General features: G+C 43.1%; 1 protein-coding gene across 1 annotated transcript in view; it reads right to left on the bottom strand.

The window, feature by feature from the left end:
* The window catches only part of dennd2b (DENN domain containing 2B), a 397,329-nt gene extending 380,069 nt beyond the window's left edge, over positions 1–17,260 (bottom strand). The window contains exon 1 of the mRNA XM_048606823.1: positions 17,082–17,260. The gene's annotated coding sequence lies outside the window, so the exon portion shown is untranslated. The remainder of the gene's footprint in view (positions 1–17,081) is intronic.
* Positions 17,261–18,866: the final 1,606 nt, after the last annotated feature.

Raw genomic sequence — 18,866 nt, 5'->3', positions numbered from 1 at the left:
CCCAGCATGGCGGTCTTTTGGCCGGACATGGCCACATCATGGACTTCCGGCCAAGGTGTTTCCAGACGGTTTCCCAGTCTGGAGAGCCTCAACATGATGCTCAGCTTGGCCTGGAGTGAAAGCCTGGTGCAGACTTAAGGCTTGGTGCCAGTGTGGTCTGCGATGGAAGGACAGTGGTTCTGAACTGTTTATCCGTTTTCTAATTTATCCCTATGATCTGTAATGGTGGACTTTTTATTTCTTTATTTTTCTCATTTTTTTCCCCCTAAGAAATTGTTACTGAAGAATCCATACCAAGGTACTTTGTATCTAAGATGGTGACGTAAGTGGCAACTTGTAAACTTTTTAACTGTGCTCACTTGAGCACGTGACAATAAAGCTAATTCAATAATTCAATTCAATTAAAATACAAGGTAAACTGCATTTTTCTTCCAAGAGAACTGAATTGGTATTTTGTGAAATACATGATGTTGCAGATCTCAGAGGAATAATTCAAGATATTACATTCCAAGTCTTTTAATATATCCTACCATATATTAAACAGGTCTTAATACTGTTAAACTCATGTTACTTGAGATTTAATTGTACTGGGATTTACCTGAAGCTGATTTATGACACTTTGATGGCATCTGTTGTCTATCACAGCAGAGTTTGTGGTAAATTTAATTTGAGACTGCTAACATCTGCTCTCTTGTGTTTGTGCCAATCTGCTCACATACGATGTTCAGGTTTTCTATAAATAAAGTTATTGAAGTTTGTTTAAACAGACCTGTTAAAACAGATTTAGTTAAACAATATATAAATGATATAACTTCTATTTGAACACCTCTGGGAGTTGTGATATAATGTTTGCCAAGCTCAAACTTAATTTCCTGTTCTGGATTCCAACACACTAAAATTGAACTCCAACCTGCACCCTTTCCAATCCATAATAGTTCTTGACTGATACCTATTGAAAATTGAATAAAGACTCAGCTGAAATATTGATTTATCTTCCTCTTCCAGATACTGACTGATCTTGTGTGTTTTTCCAGCAGTCGTAATTTAAAATTTCCTTTCATAAAGGAAAGCCAACTTTCCACCACAGAAACTCTCCATTGTTTACTTTGGCCTTGCATCAATCTGCAGGAATTAAATGGGAAATGGTTTGAATAGACAGTAGCATGACATGTCCCATAAAGAATTTTTTTTCTTTTAAAAATTCATTTTAAAATTTTAACCAATGTACATATTGGTTTCATGACTTAAAATATGCAAATAGGTCACCATCCTTCAGGTGAGGGGAGGGGTTGGAATGGCGGGAGCTTCGTGATAACCTCAGCAAATACAGGATCTGACACCACTCTGTGGGTTCATTCTGCAGCATAAACCAATTGTCTAGCCAACTGAGCTAACCAACACCTTAACAGAATCGTGTAACATGTTTCACAGCCAGAGGTGTTTATTTTGGGATGGACAAAGAGAATCAGGAATACCAGGATAGAAAGAACGAAGAGCAGAGCAATAGGTTACTCATTACTTTCCTCTTAACATCAGTATGTCGTTCCTTCTATGTTGGTGCACTAGAGGGAGTTTCTGTTATATAGGTTTCCAGAAAGGGAATCTGGAATCTATAAGAGCAATGTTAGACAGACAAGGAGTAGTGTCCCAGTCCTGAAGGGCTGCTTTGTGTGTGGGAGGTTTAAGGGGTGGAGGTTCCCTGCCCCAGGGACCAGTTCTCCCCTGCTTTGCTGAATTAACTTGAAACCATTCAGCTGCTGTCAGGCCATTAATTGGTCAGGTCTCTGCTTCCAGTTGTGCCACAGGGAGCAGTGACCGCTGCTGGGATTGTAACACTCTCCTGATGATTGCCAATGGTGCAGGTGCAAAGGAAGTATGAGGGAAGGTACTTCCAGGGCCTGGCTGGCAGGGCCCAGGAATGGGGTTGGGAAGGACTGGGGGAGGGTAGGGTGCAAACGATGAGGGGAAATGTGGGGTGGATAAACCTTAAAAAATGAGGAAATAGTTCCTGTCAAAGAGATGCCCCACAACTTGACCAGCCAGCAGTGCAAACAGTGAAAGCTGCCAGGCTGCACACTTGGCAAGGGCCTCTCCTACTTCAGGTTAAATCCCAGCAGCAGTGGGAGGAAGCCTTCGGCTGGCTATTAGTTGACCACTTGAGGGTCTCAATTGGCCCATGGGCAGACAGGTCACATGCTGCCTCCTGTGCCAACAGGCAAATTGCAGTGGTGCAGATGGATAAGTACTTGGAATAGGGTATATAGCTTGGTGCCCAATTTTATAGCCTCCCCACCCATCATCCTGGCCCTGAGGAGCTTTAACTTCTGGCTCAATACCCTTCAGAAATAAAGATCTCCCATTCCCTCAACCCAAGAGTTACATATATACACTTGAATAAGCCTCCAGTGTCTGTGAATTTGTTACAAGCATATTAGCCATCTTCAATCTCAAATCACCCTCTACATCCAGGTAGTCTACAATACTAGCAAAGGTTAGAGCATCTCAACTGCCTTAAAGCAAAATCAAAAAGTGGCTCCAACCACTAACTAACTCCAAACAGACCACGTATGTCTCAGTTAGTTCAAAAAGACCTGCATTTTCAACATTGGGATCTTAAGTCCTCCAATTCACTGGTGACTAATGATCAAGTCACGCTCAATATGATTGACAATAGTATACACACATGCTAGCAGTAAAAGAAATTTTATTTATAATATAGTGCAGCTAAGTTAGGTTTTTCAGAAAGGGTTGGTTAAGTTATATTCAGCAGCAGAATTAAAATGTTGAATGAGTCAAGGTTATAACCATGAGGGAGGTATGTGGATCTAGAGATAATTTAACAAAATCAGCAAGCCTGCATCTGCATCCTTCAGAAATCATGACATAGGCACAGCAGCATAAATTCTCCAATGGTAATGGTGATGTTAGCCCCATAAAACAAATTGGCACATTTTAAAAAGAAATACTGTAGCGGTTTTCAGAAGAATTCTGGACAAGGAATACATTTAGGTTGTGGTCATTAAGATAGAGATAATTTATTTTCATGAGGTACACAGCAGGACAAATCCAACCCAGCCAATATCAGTCTACTCTTGATCATTAGTAAAGTGATGGAAGATGTCAACAGTGCTATCAAGCAGCACCTGCTCAGCAATAACCTGCTTGGTGACACCCAGTTTGGGTTCTGCCAGGGCCACTCAGTTCCTGACCTCATTATAGCCTGGGTTCAAACATGGACAAAATAAGAGTGCTGAATTCTGGAGGTAAAGAAAGAGAGTGACAGCTCTTGACAGCAAGGCCACATTCGACCAAGTGTGGTATCAAGCAGTCCTAGCAAAACTGGAATCAATGAGTATCATGGGACAAACTCTCCACTGATTGGAGTCATATCTGGCACAGACGTTTGTGGTTGTTGGAGGCCATCATCTCATCTCCAGGACATCTCTGCAGGAATTCCTCAGGACAGTATCCGGGGCCCAACCATCTTCAGCTGCTTCATCAATGACCTTCCCTCCATCATAAGGTCAGAAGTGGGGATACTCGCTGATAATTGCACAATGTTCAGCACCATTTGCCACTCCTCCATCACAGAAGCAGTCCATGTTCAAATGCAACAACATCTGGACAATATGCAAGTTTGGGCTGACAAGCAGCAAGTAACATTTGTGCCACGCAAATGACCAATACACAGTCTAACCACCATCCCTTGACATTCAATGGTGTTACCAATTCCTCACTATCAACATCCTTGCGGTTAGCACTGACCAGAAACTCAACCAGACTCACCACAAAGAGTGGCTACAAGCAGAGCAGGAGAGAGGCTAGGAATACTGCAGTGAGTAACTCAACTCCCGACTCCCTGAAGCCTGACCGTCATCTACAAGGCACAAGTCAGGAGTGTGATCAAATGCTCTCCACTTGCCTAGATGGGTGCAGCTGCAACCACACTCAAGCAGCTTGACATCATCCAGGACAAAGCAGTTGATTTCATTGGCACCCCATCCGCAAGCATCCACTTCCTCCATCACCAATGCGCAGTAGTGCGTATTGCTGCTATCTACATGAAGGCAGTTCACCACCACCTTCTCAAGGGCAACTAGGGACAGGCAAGGAATGCTGGCCAGCAAGTGACACCATGCCCCATAAGTCAATAAAAAAGTGGCAATTGCAAACTTTAATTCAAAACAGTTCTAATTTATTCTCTCATTTTAGAAATAAAAATAATTCCTGCAAACATTTCCATTCGACACTTCAAGCTTACAACACAACCTCTGGAGGAGCATACACCCTAATACTCATCTCTTGGACATCCACTCATTTGAGGCAACTCACCACTGCCTTTTCAAGGATAGTTAAGAATGTACAGTAAGTGCTGGCACCCACATCCCATGAATGAATATAAAGGAAAAGGAAGCATTTATCTGGATTTCAGTGTAAAACTCACATGCGCTGAGACCCTGGTGTGATGCACACAACACTGCCTCTTGACAACACATTACAGCCCAAACATACTGTATTATCACCCTTGTCTCCATTTCTCAGGCATATAGTGCACTACTTTGTGCAAGCTGTTTTATCACAGACAAAGCCATTGTTACTTTTTAAAAAGGAAATAATGAAATTAAAATCACATTTGGTTCACTTTTCCTTCTGATCACATAGATCATCAGTTCTGCATCCACAACACATTCCTTTCTTTAGTATCTCAATTGAATTCTCTCCACTAATTCGTTTTCTTATGTTGGCCTCACTCAAGTACAATTCCATTGGAATCTGTTGCCTTATGGTACCTTATGGCGCATGACCCTTATTTCGGGTTCAACGACGAAGGACAGCAGGCTGTGGGTGAAATCACAACCAAGACCAATTTATTTAAATTCATTGATGGGCTGACATTGTTGGCTGAGCCTATATTTATTGGTCACCCCTAGGTGCCCTTGAGAAGGTGGTGGTAAGCTGCCTTCTTACGACCCACAATACCATTAAATAGGGAGTTCCAGGATTTTGATCCAGCGAAGAAACAAAAGTGTATTTCCAAGTCAGGATGCGAAGTTCTCTCCTGAGATTTGTAACAATAGGAAACGCAAATCAGGATTGGAATGTCTAGCTAAATTTCTCTTCACTGAACTTTTCAGTATTCAATTCAGAATATGAAGTGACATAATAATTTCATGTCTGCTTGCTAACTAGCTATAGAACAAGTTTTCAGTAACTCTGATAGAAATCATATTGAGATACATTTGTGCAATTGTTACTTGTTTTGAAACAATTTGAATTATCAGCGAGTATCTCTTGAGCAAAAGTACATTTTTTTTTCAATTGCCCCACTCGTGATAATGGTGCAATGCAGTCCCATGCTACACTTTGGAAATCAGACTCTTCATGGTCATGAATATGTTAAGGAATTGATTTATATTGGCAAAGATACAGAAATAATACTTCAAATCACGACTCTGAGCCATTCCAAAGCAAGCCCTGATTCCCAGAGAACTTCCTCCTAATTTATAATGATAGATTGTTTACATAACCAAAGGAAAACATTCTTAAATATACTATATTTTTCTTTCAATTTGCTCCCCTGCTCTGTTGAGGGCACTATCCTTTGCCACATATGCAAAGTATCCTTCAGCATCATTCCAAAGGGCCCATTCTTCACGAGTCTGAATGGGCATTGCTGATATAGTCAAGCTTCAACAGCATTGTTGCCAGGTTTGTTCCTGATCTCTACATCACCACATTTCCTCCAGGAATCACTAGATTCTAATCAACCCAATAAAAGAAAGATCAGTTTTTAATCTCCTCCAAAATAAAATTTCAGTTACAAACTGCGGCCAGTTAGAATACCTTTTTGTAGGGCAGAGGCAGCACCATCTTTCCTCAAAAATTGGGGACAACTCAGATCCCTGACAAGATTTTACATTCACTAAGCTGATAACTGCCTGTAGTCAGTTCTCCCATATCTTTCAGAGTTGGCTACCTACCACAAGGACTGCTGGGTAATCAGAGGGCCACCTGCTCTGCAGTCTGTGTCACTGGGAGCAGAAACCACCACTAGGACTGCACCCAGCTACAAGTAGCACAAATTGGTGGAGGCCCTGAAACCCAGCTAAATGGGTCAGGCTTGCCAGGGCCACATGGAGAGGCCCTGGAGGGGCTACAGGACTTGTTTCCAACTGACTCGTGGGTCATAGGCTGAGCCAACATTTATTGCCTACCCCTAGGTGCCCTTGAAAAAGGTGCTAGTGAGTTGACTTCTTGAACCACAACAGTCCATGTGCTGTAGATAGACCCACAATGCCCTTAGAGAGGGAATTGCAGGATTCTGACCCAGTGACAGTGAAGGAACGGTGATATATTTCCAAGTCAGGATGGTGAGTGGATTGGAGGGGAGCTTGCAGGTGTTGGTTTCCTATGTATCTGCTGTCTTGTCCTTCTAGATGGAAATGGTCTTGGGTTTGGAAGGTGCTGTCCAAGTGAATTTCTGCAGTGCATCTTGTAGATAGTACACACTGCTGCGATTGAGTATTGGTGTTGGAGGGACTGGATGTTTGTGGAAGTGGTGGCAGTCAAGTGGGCTGCTTTGTCTTGATAGGGTGTCAGGCTTCTGGAGTTTTGTTGGAGCTGCACTCAGTCAGGCAAGTATTCAGTCACACACCTGACTTGTGCTTTGTAGATGAACAGGCTTTGGGGAGTCAGGAGGTAAGTTATTCACTGCAGGACTCCTAGCCTCTGACCTGCTCTTGTAGCCACTGTGTTTTACATGACATTTATGTCATTCGTGAGCATGGGTGTCGTGGAGGGTGAGCACAATGTCTTTCTGAGTGACATCCTTTGCTGCTAAGGTCCCACAATCAGGATAGCCACTTCCAAGCCTGAAGAATATTTGGCTGTGTTGGTGGCAGTACCCACAACCTACTGGTAAATAAACAGCCTCCATAAGAAGGGCTGTTTAAGTGACCCTTAATTGGACTAAAGATAGTAGGGGCACCCATCACTTTCCTCACTACTGATAAAAATGGTTCCCTCCTGTCATTATTTGTCCTCCCCACTCCCAACATTGGACCCGCCCCCACCTCCCAGCCCACTCTCTGGGACACTATCATCCAGGGCCATGGATATGGGAACCAAACTGTAACTGAACCTGGGACTTTCATAGACCTCAGGCAGAATTTTACTGGGGATGGAAAAAAATGTGCTATGGTGAAAAATACAGCACAATCCAGAAGGCCTATTTCAATGTCGCGAGCATCTCACTGCATCTTTTATACATCTGTAGAGTGACCAGGCAAGTTTCTCAATAGACAGGGGCGAGTTGCCAATTAAGGGATATTCTTGCTTGTTAAGTGTAAGTCAACACAACAGGTCTCACTAATATTTTCCAGCTTTGTTGAGAGCATTTGTCAAGCTAGATGTCAAGAATTCTTGACATGAAAGTCAGAACAGATACCATGAGACTATAAGCTATAGGAGCAGAATTAGGTCATCCAGCCCATTGAGTCTGCTCCACCATTTGATCATGGCTAATACATTTCTCAACCCCATTCTCCTGCCTTCTCGTCATAACCTTTTATCCCCTTACTAACCAAAAAAACTCTTTGCCTTAAATACACTCTGACTTGGCCTCCACAGCCTTCTGCAGTTATAAGATCCACAGATTCACCACTCTCTGGCTGAGGAAATTCCTCCTCACCTCAGGTCTAAAGGGTCATCTCTTCATTTGGAGACTGTGCCTTCAGGTTCTAGTCTCTCCTCCTACCGGAAGCATCTTCTCCAATCCACTCTGTCCAGGCCTCTCAGTATTCAGTAACTTTCAATGAGATCCCCCCTCACCCTTCTAAATTCCAATGAGTACAGACCCAGAATCCTCAACCAGTCCTCATATGACAAGTGATAGTAGGAACTGCAGATGCTGGAGAATCCGAGACAACAAGGTGCAGGGCTGGATGAACACAGCAAGCCAAGCAGCATCACAGGAGCAGAGAGGCTGACGTTTCGGGCCTAGACCCTTCATCAGAAAAGGGGGAGGGGAAGGGGGTTCTGAAATAAGTAGGGAGAGAGTGGGAGGTGGATAGAAGATGGATAGAGGAGAGGATAGGTGGAGAGGAAACAAACAGGTCGAAGAGGCGGGGATGGGGCCAGTAAAGGTGAGTGTAGGTGGGGAGTTAGAGAGGGGATAGGTCAGTCCAGGGAGGACGGACAGGTCAAGGGGGCGGGTTGAGGTTAGTCGGTAGGAGATGGGGGTGCGGCTTGAGGTGGGAGGAGGGTGCCACAAAAAAATCCCACAGCTACCTAGAATACTCCTCCTTCCACCCACCTTCCTGCAAAAATGCTATCCCCTATTCCCAATTCCTTCGCCTCTGCCGCATCTGCTCCCAGGATGAGGCATTCCACTCCCGTACATCTCAGTTCTCCTCGTTTTTCAAGGACCGTAACGTCCCCCCCTCAGTGGTCGAGAACACCCTCAACCGTGTCTCCCACATCTCCCGCAACTCATCCCTCACACCCCGTCCACGCAATAAGAACCAAAAAAGAATCCCCCTTGTCCTCACGTACCACCCCACCAACCTCCGGATCCAACGCATCATCCTCCGACACTTCTGCCATCTGCAATCCGACCCCACCACCAAAGACATCTTTCCCTCCCCACCCTTATCTGCTTTCCGGAGGGACAACTCTCTCCGTGACTCCCTTGTCCACTCCACACTCCCCTCCAGCTCCACCACACCCGGCACTTTTCCCTGCAACCGCAGGAAGTGCTATATCTGCCCGCATACCTCCTCCCTCACCCCCATCCCAGGCCCCAAGAAGACTTTCCACATCAAGAAGATGTTCACCTGCACATCTGCCAATGTGGTATACTGCATCCGGTGTGGCTTTCTCTACATCGGGAAACCAAGCGGAGGCTCGGGGACCGCTTTGCAGAACACCTACGCTCGGTTCGCAATAAACAACTGTACCTCCCAGTCGCAAACCATTTCAACTCCCCCTCCCATTCCTCAGACGACATGTCCATCCTGGGCCTCCTGCAGTGCCACAACGATGCCACCCGAAGGTTGCAGGAACAGCAACTCATATTCTGCTTGGGAACCCTGCAGCCCAATGGTATCAATGTGGATTTCACAAGCTTCAAAATCTCCCCTCCCCCTACCGCATCCCAAAACCAGTCCAGCTCGTCCCCGCCACCCTAACTTGTTCTTCCTCCCACCTATCCCCTCCTCCCACCTCAAGCCGCACCCCCATCTCCTACCGACTAACCTCAACCTGTCCGTCCTCCCTGGACTGACCTATCCCCTCCCTAACTCCCCACCTACACTCACCTTTACTGGCCCCATCCCCGCCTCTTCGACCTGTTTGTTTCCTCTCCACCTATCCTCTCCTCTATCCATCTTCTATCCGCCTCCCACTCTCCCCATTTATTTCAGAACCCCCTTCCCCTCCCCCTTTTCTGATGAAGGGTCTAGGCCCAAAACGTCAGCCTTTCTGCTCCTATGATGCTGCTTGGCCTGCTGTGTTCATCCACCCCTGCACCTTGTTGTCTCATATGAGAAGTCCTGGGATCATTCTTGTAAACCTCATCTGGATCCCCTCCAAGGCCAGCAAATCCTTCCTAGATTCAGGCCCAAACTTCTCAGCAGTACACCCCTGCTCTTGTATTCTAACCCTCTCAAAATGACATTGCACTTGCCTTCCTAACTGCCAACTGGACCTGCATGTTAACCTTAAGAGAATCCTGAACTAGGATTCCCAAATCCCTTTGTGCTTCAGATTTCCAAAGCTTTCATCCATTTAGAATACAGTCAATGCTCTATTCTTCCTACCAAAGTGCATAACATCAGAATTTTCCCATATTGTATTCCATTTGCCACTCCTTTGCCCACTCTGGTAGTCTGTCCAAGTCCTCTGCATCTTCTCCACTTCCTCAACACTACCTATCCATCTACCCATCTTTGTGTTACCTGCAAACTTGGCAATAATTGCCCTCAGTTCCTTCATCCAGATTTTTAATGCATGATATGAATAGTTGTGGTCCCAACACCATCTCCTGCAGAACTTTACTAGTCACTGGCTACCGTCATAAAAAGGACTGCTTTATCACCACTCGCTGCCTTCTGGCAGTCAGCCAATCCTTTATAGATTGTCAGTACCTTGCCCCTAATATCATGGGCACCTTATTTACCTGGTGACTTCAGCTCACTGGTCACATGCCCACCCACATCCATGTTGGACGCCAATGTCTATGAACATATGTCAGCCTCCAAGAATCCTCATGATAATCTCTAATCCACTAATAGGATGCTTCTGTACTTCCATGCTGCACCTTGGGCTACACTGGTAACTCTCATCGTAATGCTGCTGCAAGATCTCGTGTGTTCAGGGAAACACACCCAACTAATAGACTAGACCAGGCTGCATCTCTGGGCTGTTCACTTGCTATGTTAGCAATCACTCTCCCTGACCCTGCCTGGCTTCTCATAGCAACTCCACATTGCAAAAAGGCAAGGCAAAGCAATGCACTTTGCCTCCAGAGTCATTAGGCTCATCTTACCTCTATCTTGCCTTCCTGTTTCACACAGATATAAAGCCAGGACATGTGTCGTGGTTGTCAGCAGTCCTCAGTCATGTCAAGAGAAAGAAACTTCAGATGGGGGCCAGGCACAGTATATCAAGGGCAGCCTCCAACATTAGTCAGCGGCTTGGGCACAACCAGTCAGCCACTTAGGGTGGTCAGGGTCAGGAAGTTGTCTGCATAAGGGATAAGCAGCCAACAGAATTGCAGCTCACCAACTGTCTTGACCCTTTCTGCCCTGATGAGGTCTGCTCTCCTTCTGGAGAAGACAGGGGTATGTTTTAAGGGAGATGAAAGTGTGGCACAACTGTTAGTCTTGGGTCAGGTGAGGAGGTTTCCCGAGTGAGAGAGTAGGCAGTGCTGAGGGCATGTAGGGTTAGCAGTGTCAAGGTTTGGAGAAGGATGACAGCATGTGAGAGAAGTTGTTGAAGGCAACAGAGAGTGGTAGAGCTTAAGCCTCTGTAATGTGGGTAACAGTACCAGAGATAGAGTGAACGCAAGGTATTGGAGAGAATGTGGTGGCCTATGCTGGCATTGTAGAGAAGGACACTGACCTTAACATTGCTGACAGACAACTGAGACTACACTGAGCTAGGTAACAACTTCAGACAAAACTAGCATGGTCTGGTGTCATGGTCTCCTCTGTTGGTCCTTGGGGCAGAAGGATGTCAAGTATCTGCAAGGCCTACAGGATCCTGCCCACAGAGCAGGGTGTCAATTTCCCCTCGTCTGCCATGTCCAGGGCAAATGTCAGCAATCGTGCTGGGCAGCTCTGGACTGAGTGCTCGCCTGGGTGCACAATGGACTTGTATAACAATGGCATAGGATCAAGGGTGCCAATTTTTGGCAGACATTCAGCGAGAAGCCAACTTTTTTGGGAATGGCATGTGGTAAGTTGGGGATAAAATCAGAACAGAGGAACGCCATACAGGCAGGGTAGATAGTGAATGAGATGCATTTGGTAAGATACAGTGAGGAATCTTGCTAGGCATCAGTGATAATTCCTCCAAAAACCCCAATGCAATTCACTTAGCCCAAAGAATGCAAGATTCAGCTCTTTGTCACTCAGCACGTGCAATTTAACAATTAAACCATTCAAAGCTCCTCATCTTCAACTAGCATACTCAGAGACAAGTACATAATTAGAGAGGAAGTCTTTTCAGCTTGACAGCTTTTCTGTCTTACTGATTAACTCCCAACAACAAAAGAACAAATTTTTGGATAGTTTGATATATAATGTGCACTAGTAAATATCAAGGGAACTATCAAAAATATATATGGCAATACATTACATCCCTTTGGCATGCACATGTAATTATAAGGTTATAAAGGCTGTTTCCATACTAAATCTGGACAGACTGATTTCTAAAAGGAATTTTAATCAGAAATAAAAAATATTTGATGTTAAATATGTCTGCCAAAAATATTACGAAGGCAACCTCATGGTTCATGACATCTTGTAACACTTTGCCACTATGTGTTATTCTTCAATGTATTGCATTTCAAGACTGTTGTCTATAACATATTAATCCATGTTTTATCCTGTCTCTGTAACACAACTCATCTGTATTATTCTGTTCTAAAAGTAAATTTAACCAATCTCTTATCCTGTGTCTGTAACATAATGCAGCCTGGGTGTTAACCTCTGTACATATTATGATCCCAGCTGAGGGTAGTATTAGAAAATTCAGAGTCCAAAGTGAAACCCAGCTTGGTAGAACATAGATTTTATTGTTGCAATTTGATTACAGTGGTGGTCAATTACTTAAAATGTCTACATGAGGCTGTCAATGTACTTCTAACAAAAGAACACAAGGTTACAACAAAGAAAAAATAATAATAGCAAAGTTATATTTATAAAAAAATTTGGAAAGACCTTATCAAAAGCAGCAAAAGGAAAGATCCAACTCCATTTCTTAGCAATATTCTTTACAGATACTCAATCCTGGTGAGGTGTCACTCCTACTTTCATTTTACAATTTCTTTCTGAACTAAGAAGGTCACAAGTATTGCAATTTGATGTGATTCTCTCCATTACTGAATCCCCAAGAGAGGCAACCGCACAGACTAATTCACTGATTTTTCTCACAGAACTCCAAGAAAAAATACAAGACATTGACTTGCTTTATGTGGCTAAACATCACAACTGCTGGTATGGAACTTTTCTTCTTAACCACAACCTCTATCTGGTACCTAGCCTCTTCTTCTATAGACCATAAATGCTTAGGTCAACAAAAAGCAGCAATTATCTCAACATGTAGTTTGACTCAGCCTGATTAACTCACATGATTTCTTCAAAAAGTTGGCTTTAGTTCACTGATCCAAACAATCTTCTGATCCCTTCACAGAATGAAGGCCTAAAACCAATTTACCTGTACTTCAGAATGCAAATTTCCAAGTTATTAAAATATGTTAGAAACCTTCATCATCACAAAGGTATAATGCACCCAGTCTGTTATGCTATTTCTGTGACAGCCTAACATACAATGAAGTGTATCTATAATACATTCCAGCCCCATATCAATCACTCACTATAACCTATGCCTTATTGTCTTTGTTGTATGCTTGGCTGTTTTTTTTATCATGTCTCTAACATACTCCAGCCTCCTGTTATCCTATTTTTCTGAAGGCTTCAGCTTGTGCACCACATTCTGACCTATGTTGTTAACATCACCTAGCCACATTAATCTACATGTTCTTCATGTTCCAATAAATTAATATTTTTTTTCTGAACAAAACAGATTCCAGGGTCTGTATTTTTTACTATATAATACATTCCTACATATTGGGTTACCATGCTATTTCCCAGTGATGATAGCACAACATTCTTAGTCTTCATGCAGATGCATCTCAATTACATATCCCAATCAAACTGGTGGTCCTCCTTTTCTGTTTGTATGAAGACAAGTGAGTATTGGTCTTGTCTTTTTGATTTGATTGGGACAATGTCAGGATCCTAGGACAAGCAGGGAAATTCCTGGAGGCCTGGTTCTCCACCAAGAAGGCCATCAATAAACACAGAATTAGACCCTATATACACACCACTGCAAAGAAACACCGGAAATGAGGTAATCAACTCCAATGGACCCCACACTTTAAATAGCAAGTGGGAAAATACAACAGTGCTTCATCGGAGGCTGTACTGATGTTACCCAGCAGGGTAATGAAACATCTGCAAACTAATGAACCAGCTCAGCAAGCGAACCAACCACAGCATCCACGACCCAAGCTACAAATCTACTCAAGAATATTGCTGAAACATCATTTACATAGCTTATGCTGTCATGGTGACTAAATTACAAACTACAAGCGATTCTTTGAGCTTGAAAACTACAGAAGTATTCAACAGACTAATCCATTTTCGAATTCAAGTTATGGATAGAATGTGTCACAATCATTCATTCTAGGACAAATGTCTCCATTTACCACATTCAGCCATGCTATAACAATAAACGTGTTTTATTCAGTCAACCTACCTATGTGAAGATCATTTTCATATCACATGGTTCATCCCAGCTATGTGCTTATACCTCCACACATGATGTCATAAAACACTTAAATTTATTGCAAGTGATATATTAGGCAGATAAAGATTTACACCTGTGTATGAAGGTGGGACAAGGTAGGGGATATTTTATCTTTGATACAATCAGGCATTCACAAGGAAATAGATGGCAGATGGAAAATTCAAAGCTCCATTTATCTTCCATTGCCACAAGAACATGGAGGATATAATCTCCTGCAATTAATTCAGGTCTTATGCCTTCCTGCAACTTTCTATTCTGGGACAAAGTAATTTTGCACACGAACCTGAACTTTACCCCTTGTCTTCTAATCTGTATCTAGAATTTAAAGAGTTTAGAATATTTATAAATGAAATAATAATCTTCTGAGAATATCTGCAAGGTCTTATTCGGATTGATTTCAACAGTTCATTCCCTGAATAAAAGGATCTTAGAGAATGATTTAAATTCTTCAATTAAACCACAAATTTACAATGTCTATTCTGTGAACAAGGAGTATGCAAGAACATTTGTAAGGCAGTAATCTAACTGAATAGCTCAAAGGTTTAAATGGAGAATAAGGGACCTTAAACAGTAATAAGACAATAGTCTAATTCAGGAGTTTGGTTGGTTTGTATTGCAAGCGTGAACTCTGTATTTATAAAGGTGGTAATCTAATTGATGAGTTCAGATATTTATGTTGAGAATAAAGGATTTGAATGTTTGACAGAGTGGAAAATATAATCCAAAGGTTGGCATGGCTTTTATCGAAAAGAAGATAAAACTGAGCAATTATGAAGTGGTAAACTAGTTGAATGATTAAGATCACATGATTACTTATGGAAGATCAGTTTGCATCTTTGGTTCAAACCGAAGATAAATCATTGTCTTGAAACAATTTCAGTTTCAGTTATATACTCGTCGTTCATATGAAGGATTAGGGCGAGAATATAAGAGACATGGTTAGTAAGTTTGCAGATGACACCAAAATTGATGGTATCATGGACAGTGAAGAAGTTTATCTAGGAGTTTAATCAACTGGGCCAGTGGGCCAAGGAATGGCAGATGGCATTTAATTCAGATAAATGCAAGATGTTAATCTTTATATCATACCCCATAAGCATGATGGAAAATGTTGTTCTTGTTTTTTATTTAAATGCCAGCTGATTTTTGGTATGGACATTGACAACATTCTCACTCAGATTAAAACATAATATAATTGCTGTGAACATAAAGTTACATTCAAATTTTAGCAAGAGGAAATAAAAGCAGCAACATTTACAACAACACATCAATAATTACTGTATAGCGATTCCATGAGTAACTATTATGTGATGGCCTGCTTCTGAACTGCAAGTGATTCTAAAAACACCCTCACTCTCTATTCAGAGAGTAATTTCATCCCACTGTTCAACTAAAGAATGCAGTTTTGTTTGTATCCAAAGTATATAGATAATCACTGCTCAATTAGCACTGATAACTAACTTCTATCAGAACACTTTCCCTCCAGGAAATTTTGTATTCTTTCCCACAAATTCACCCCATTTTAAATTCAAGGTACTACAAAATGGTTGCAAGTTTTCTAGTTTCTCTTTTTTTTCAGGTAATGGCTGTTGGATATTAAAGCCAAATTTGAATGTCCAGCCATTGATGCTAATGATTATTAATATTTATGATAAATTTAGTTCAATGATTTATAATCTACATCTAATCACCATGAAGTGCAGTTAGTAATACATTGGGTTATATTTTGTGAAGCCCAGCACCATGATGTGGGGTTTTGTTTACAACGAAAGTATCAGATAATTAATGCTGAATTAGCACTGCTAACTAACTTTTATGGGAATATTTTTCTACTCTATCTTAATATCACAACATCAGAAGGACCGCTGACAGCGTTGTAAGGTACTTTAGAATGGCTTGAAGCAATGAAAGTGCTATGTGAATTGATTTTTCCCCTCTAAAAACTCAAGAATTTCATCAACTATGCTCCATTATCAGATGCGGCGCCATCTGTTTTCTTCATAATATTTTTGAAACGAGAGGCCACATGGCAATTTCATAGCATTCCTCTAATAACATCCTTCCCGAAAAGGATTGCCATGCTTCCCTTCGTCTGTCTGCAATGTTGCCCCTTCTTTCACTTCAATTCCATAATGATGACTCTCTCCTGATAATACCAGGGCATAACTCTCCTGGCATGAAAATATTGTCATCACTGGCTCTCTCCTCAAGAGGGCCCGTTGAAATCACAATCTGTGCAAAACCAGCCCTTCAAACCATTGAGCCACATCGGCGCCGAGAGTCCCGGGCAGCGAGTTACCTGCCCTTCGGATGAAAGGTATTAACGAGATATTTCCCCATTTCATCCGGCTATCACAGAAACTTCCGAAGGATGGAGATTTAATGATTACTGAGGTCGGCGTTCGCCTTCCTTCGAATTATAATGCAGAAGTTAGACCGCCGAGCCCGTTAAAAAATAATGTACAAAAATGTAAATTGCCCGGACACCGTTGCGGGGAACCACGCACAGAGAGATGCGTTTTCATACATAATGCGCTCACACATGACTAAAAAAAATATACTGGACTCGTAATTTCACACACATCACAAATCTGACTCAAAACAGTTCAGCCCATTAACTCAGAACTCAAACCTGCCTCCTAGTCCTGATCACTCCCTTCAAATTTATTGAATTCGGCGACTGCATCATTAACTCGAGTTCTATTTGTGGAATTAAAACCGACCCAGTTGATCTGATTAATGAAACATACCACAATCTCATACATCAGAAGAAAACAATATGGTTTCCAAAAGAAAAGCAGATGCAAAAGCATTCTGTGGATGTATTATATAGAGAGGCTGGCAGTTTGCTAACATTATCCTCACTGACACGACACGTCCCATGAAACAGATAAAAAAAACTTCCGAAAAGTGTTCTATTTTAACAAAGCAGCAGTTATAGCACGTGTTGAATTCTCACAGATAGATAAGTGCAGTTAGCTCCTTACCGTGCATTGTAACAAAAGCTTGAACTTCTTAAAGAAGGAAGTTTTTTTTAAATAGGTAGAATTCCTCCGCTCCAATTCTGTCTGTGAGGGGGATTTTTAGGGAGAGAATGCGAAAAGACTCCGGAAACAGTGACGGAGCTCCTGTTACAATTCAAACGGGGTAAAGCCTAAAGCGCAATGACCAGGAGGGCTGAGCTCTCATCTCAATTTAAGGAACAGCCAATTAACCGAGAACAGCGATTCCTGGAGCTCAGTCGGAAATCACGGAGTCTTTTAATAATTTCCATAACTTGTTTGGAGGGGAGGGGAAGGGGAGGTTTATATGATGGAATGTTTTGAGCTCAAAAAGAAGTTTTCCAGCGGCCAATGTTGACAATAAGATGTTAAAATCAACAAACACATCAAAAATGTAGCCGATATGATGAATGGTTACAGAAACTGACCTGATTATTGATATCTGTCCAACTCTCCGTGCAAGTTGAAAAAGGTTTAAATTGTATTTTAAGTATCAAAAATCAACGAATTCTCTTTTTGTTTTGGAAAAAAAAGAAACCTTTTTGCTGGAAAAGGCATATGGCGCGGGCTTGTTTCACGATTCGAGCAATATCTTTATTGTAAGCATTGTCATGCTGGGACTCGCCATCGTTATTCGTCCGTTCCTCTAAAATCCAGAAACTGCAGAATGTCATGTCCTGTGGTTGCCTGGGACTCTCAGGTACGATCCCCAGGCTGAGTCCCTGCCAGAGGTGTGCTCAGGGCGCCACGCCGTGGTTAGATCAGGCAGCTGAAGAACCTGGACTTATGTAAATCCACACATATCACAAAACTGACTCAAAACTCCATTACAGAGACAACAAGGTGCAGGGCTGGATGAACACAGCAGGCCAAGCAGCATCATAGGAGCAGAGAGGCTGACGTTTCGGGCCTAGACCCTTCATCAGAAAAGGGGGAGGGGAAGGGGGTTTTGAAATAAATCGGGAGAGAGTGGGAGGCGGATAGAAGAGGGATAGAGGAGAGGATAGGTGGAGAGGAAACAAACAGGTCGAAGAGGCGGGGATGGAGCCAGTAAAGGTGAGTGTAGGTAGGGAGTTAGGAAGGGGATAGGTCAGTCCAGGGAGGATGGACCGGTCAAGGGGGCGGGATGAGGTTGGTCGGTAGGAGATGGAGGTGCGGCTTGAGGTGGGAGGAGGGGATAGGTGGGAGGAAGAACAGGTTAGGGAGGCAGGGACGAGTTGGACTGGTTTTGGGATGCGGTGGGGGTGGGGGGAGATTTTGAAACTTGTGAAATCCACATTGATACCATTGGGCTGCAGGGTTCCCAAGCGGAATATGAGTTGCTGTTCCTGCAACCTTCAGGTGGCATCGTTGTGGCACTGCAGGAGGCCCAGGATGGACATGTCGTCTGAGGAATGGGAGGGGGAGTTGAAATGGTTTGCGACTGGGAGGTGCAGTTGTTTATTGCGAACCGAGCGTAGGTGTTCTGCAAAGCGGTCCCCGAGTCTCCGCTTGGTTTCCCCGATGTAGAGGAGGCCACACCGGGTACAGCGGATGCAGTATACTTGCTTGATGTGGAAAGTCTTCTTGGGGCCTGGGATGGGGGTGAGGGAGGAGGTATGGGGACAGGTGTAGCACTTCCTGCGGTTGCAGGGAAAAGTGCCGGGTGTGGTGGAGCTGGAGGGGAGTGTGGAGCGGACAAGGGAGTCACGGAGAGAGTTGTCCCTCCGGAAAGCAGATAAGGGTGGGGAGGGAAAGATGTCTTTGGTGGTGGGGTCGGATTGCAGATGG

Source organism: Rhincodon typus, chromosome 17 (genome assembly GCF_021869965.1).
Source record: "Rhincodon typus isolate 14 chromosome 17, sRhiTyp1.1, whole genome shotgun sequence".
NCBI lineage: Eukaryota > Metazoa > Chordata > Chondrichthyes > Orectolobiformes > Rhincodontidae > Rhincodon > Rhincodon typus.
This window is presented reverse-complemented; position numbering and strand designations above follow the sequence as displayed.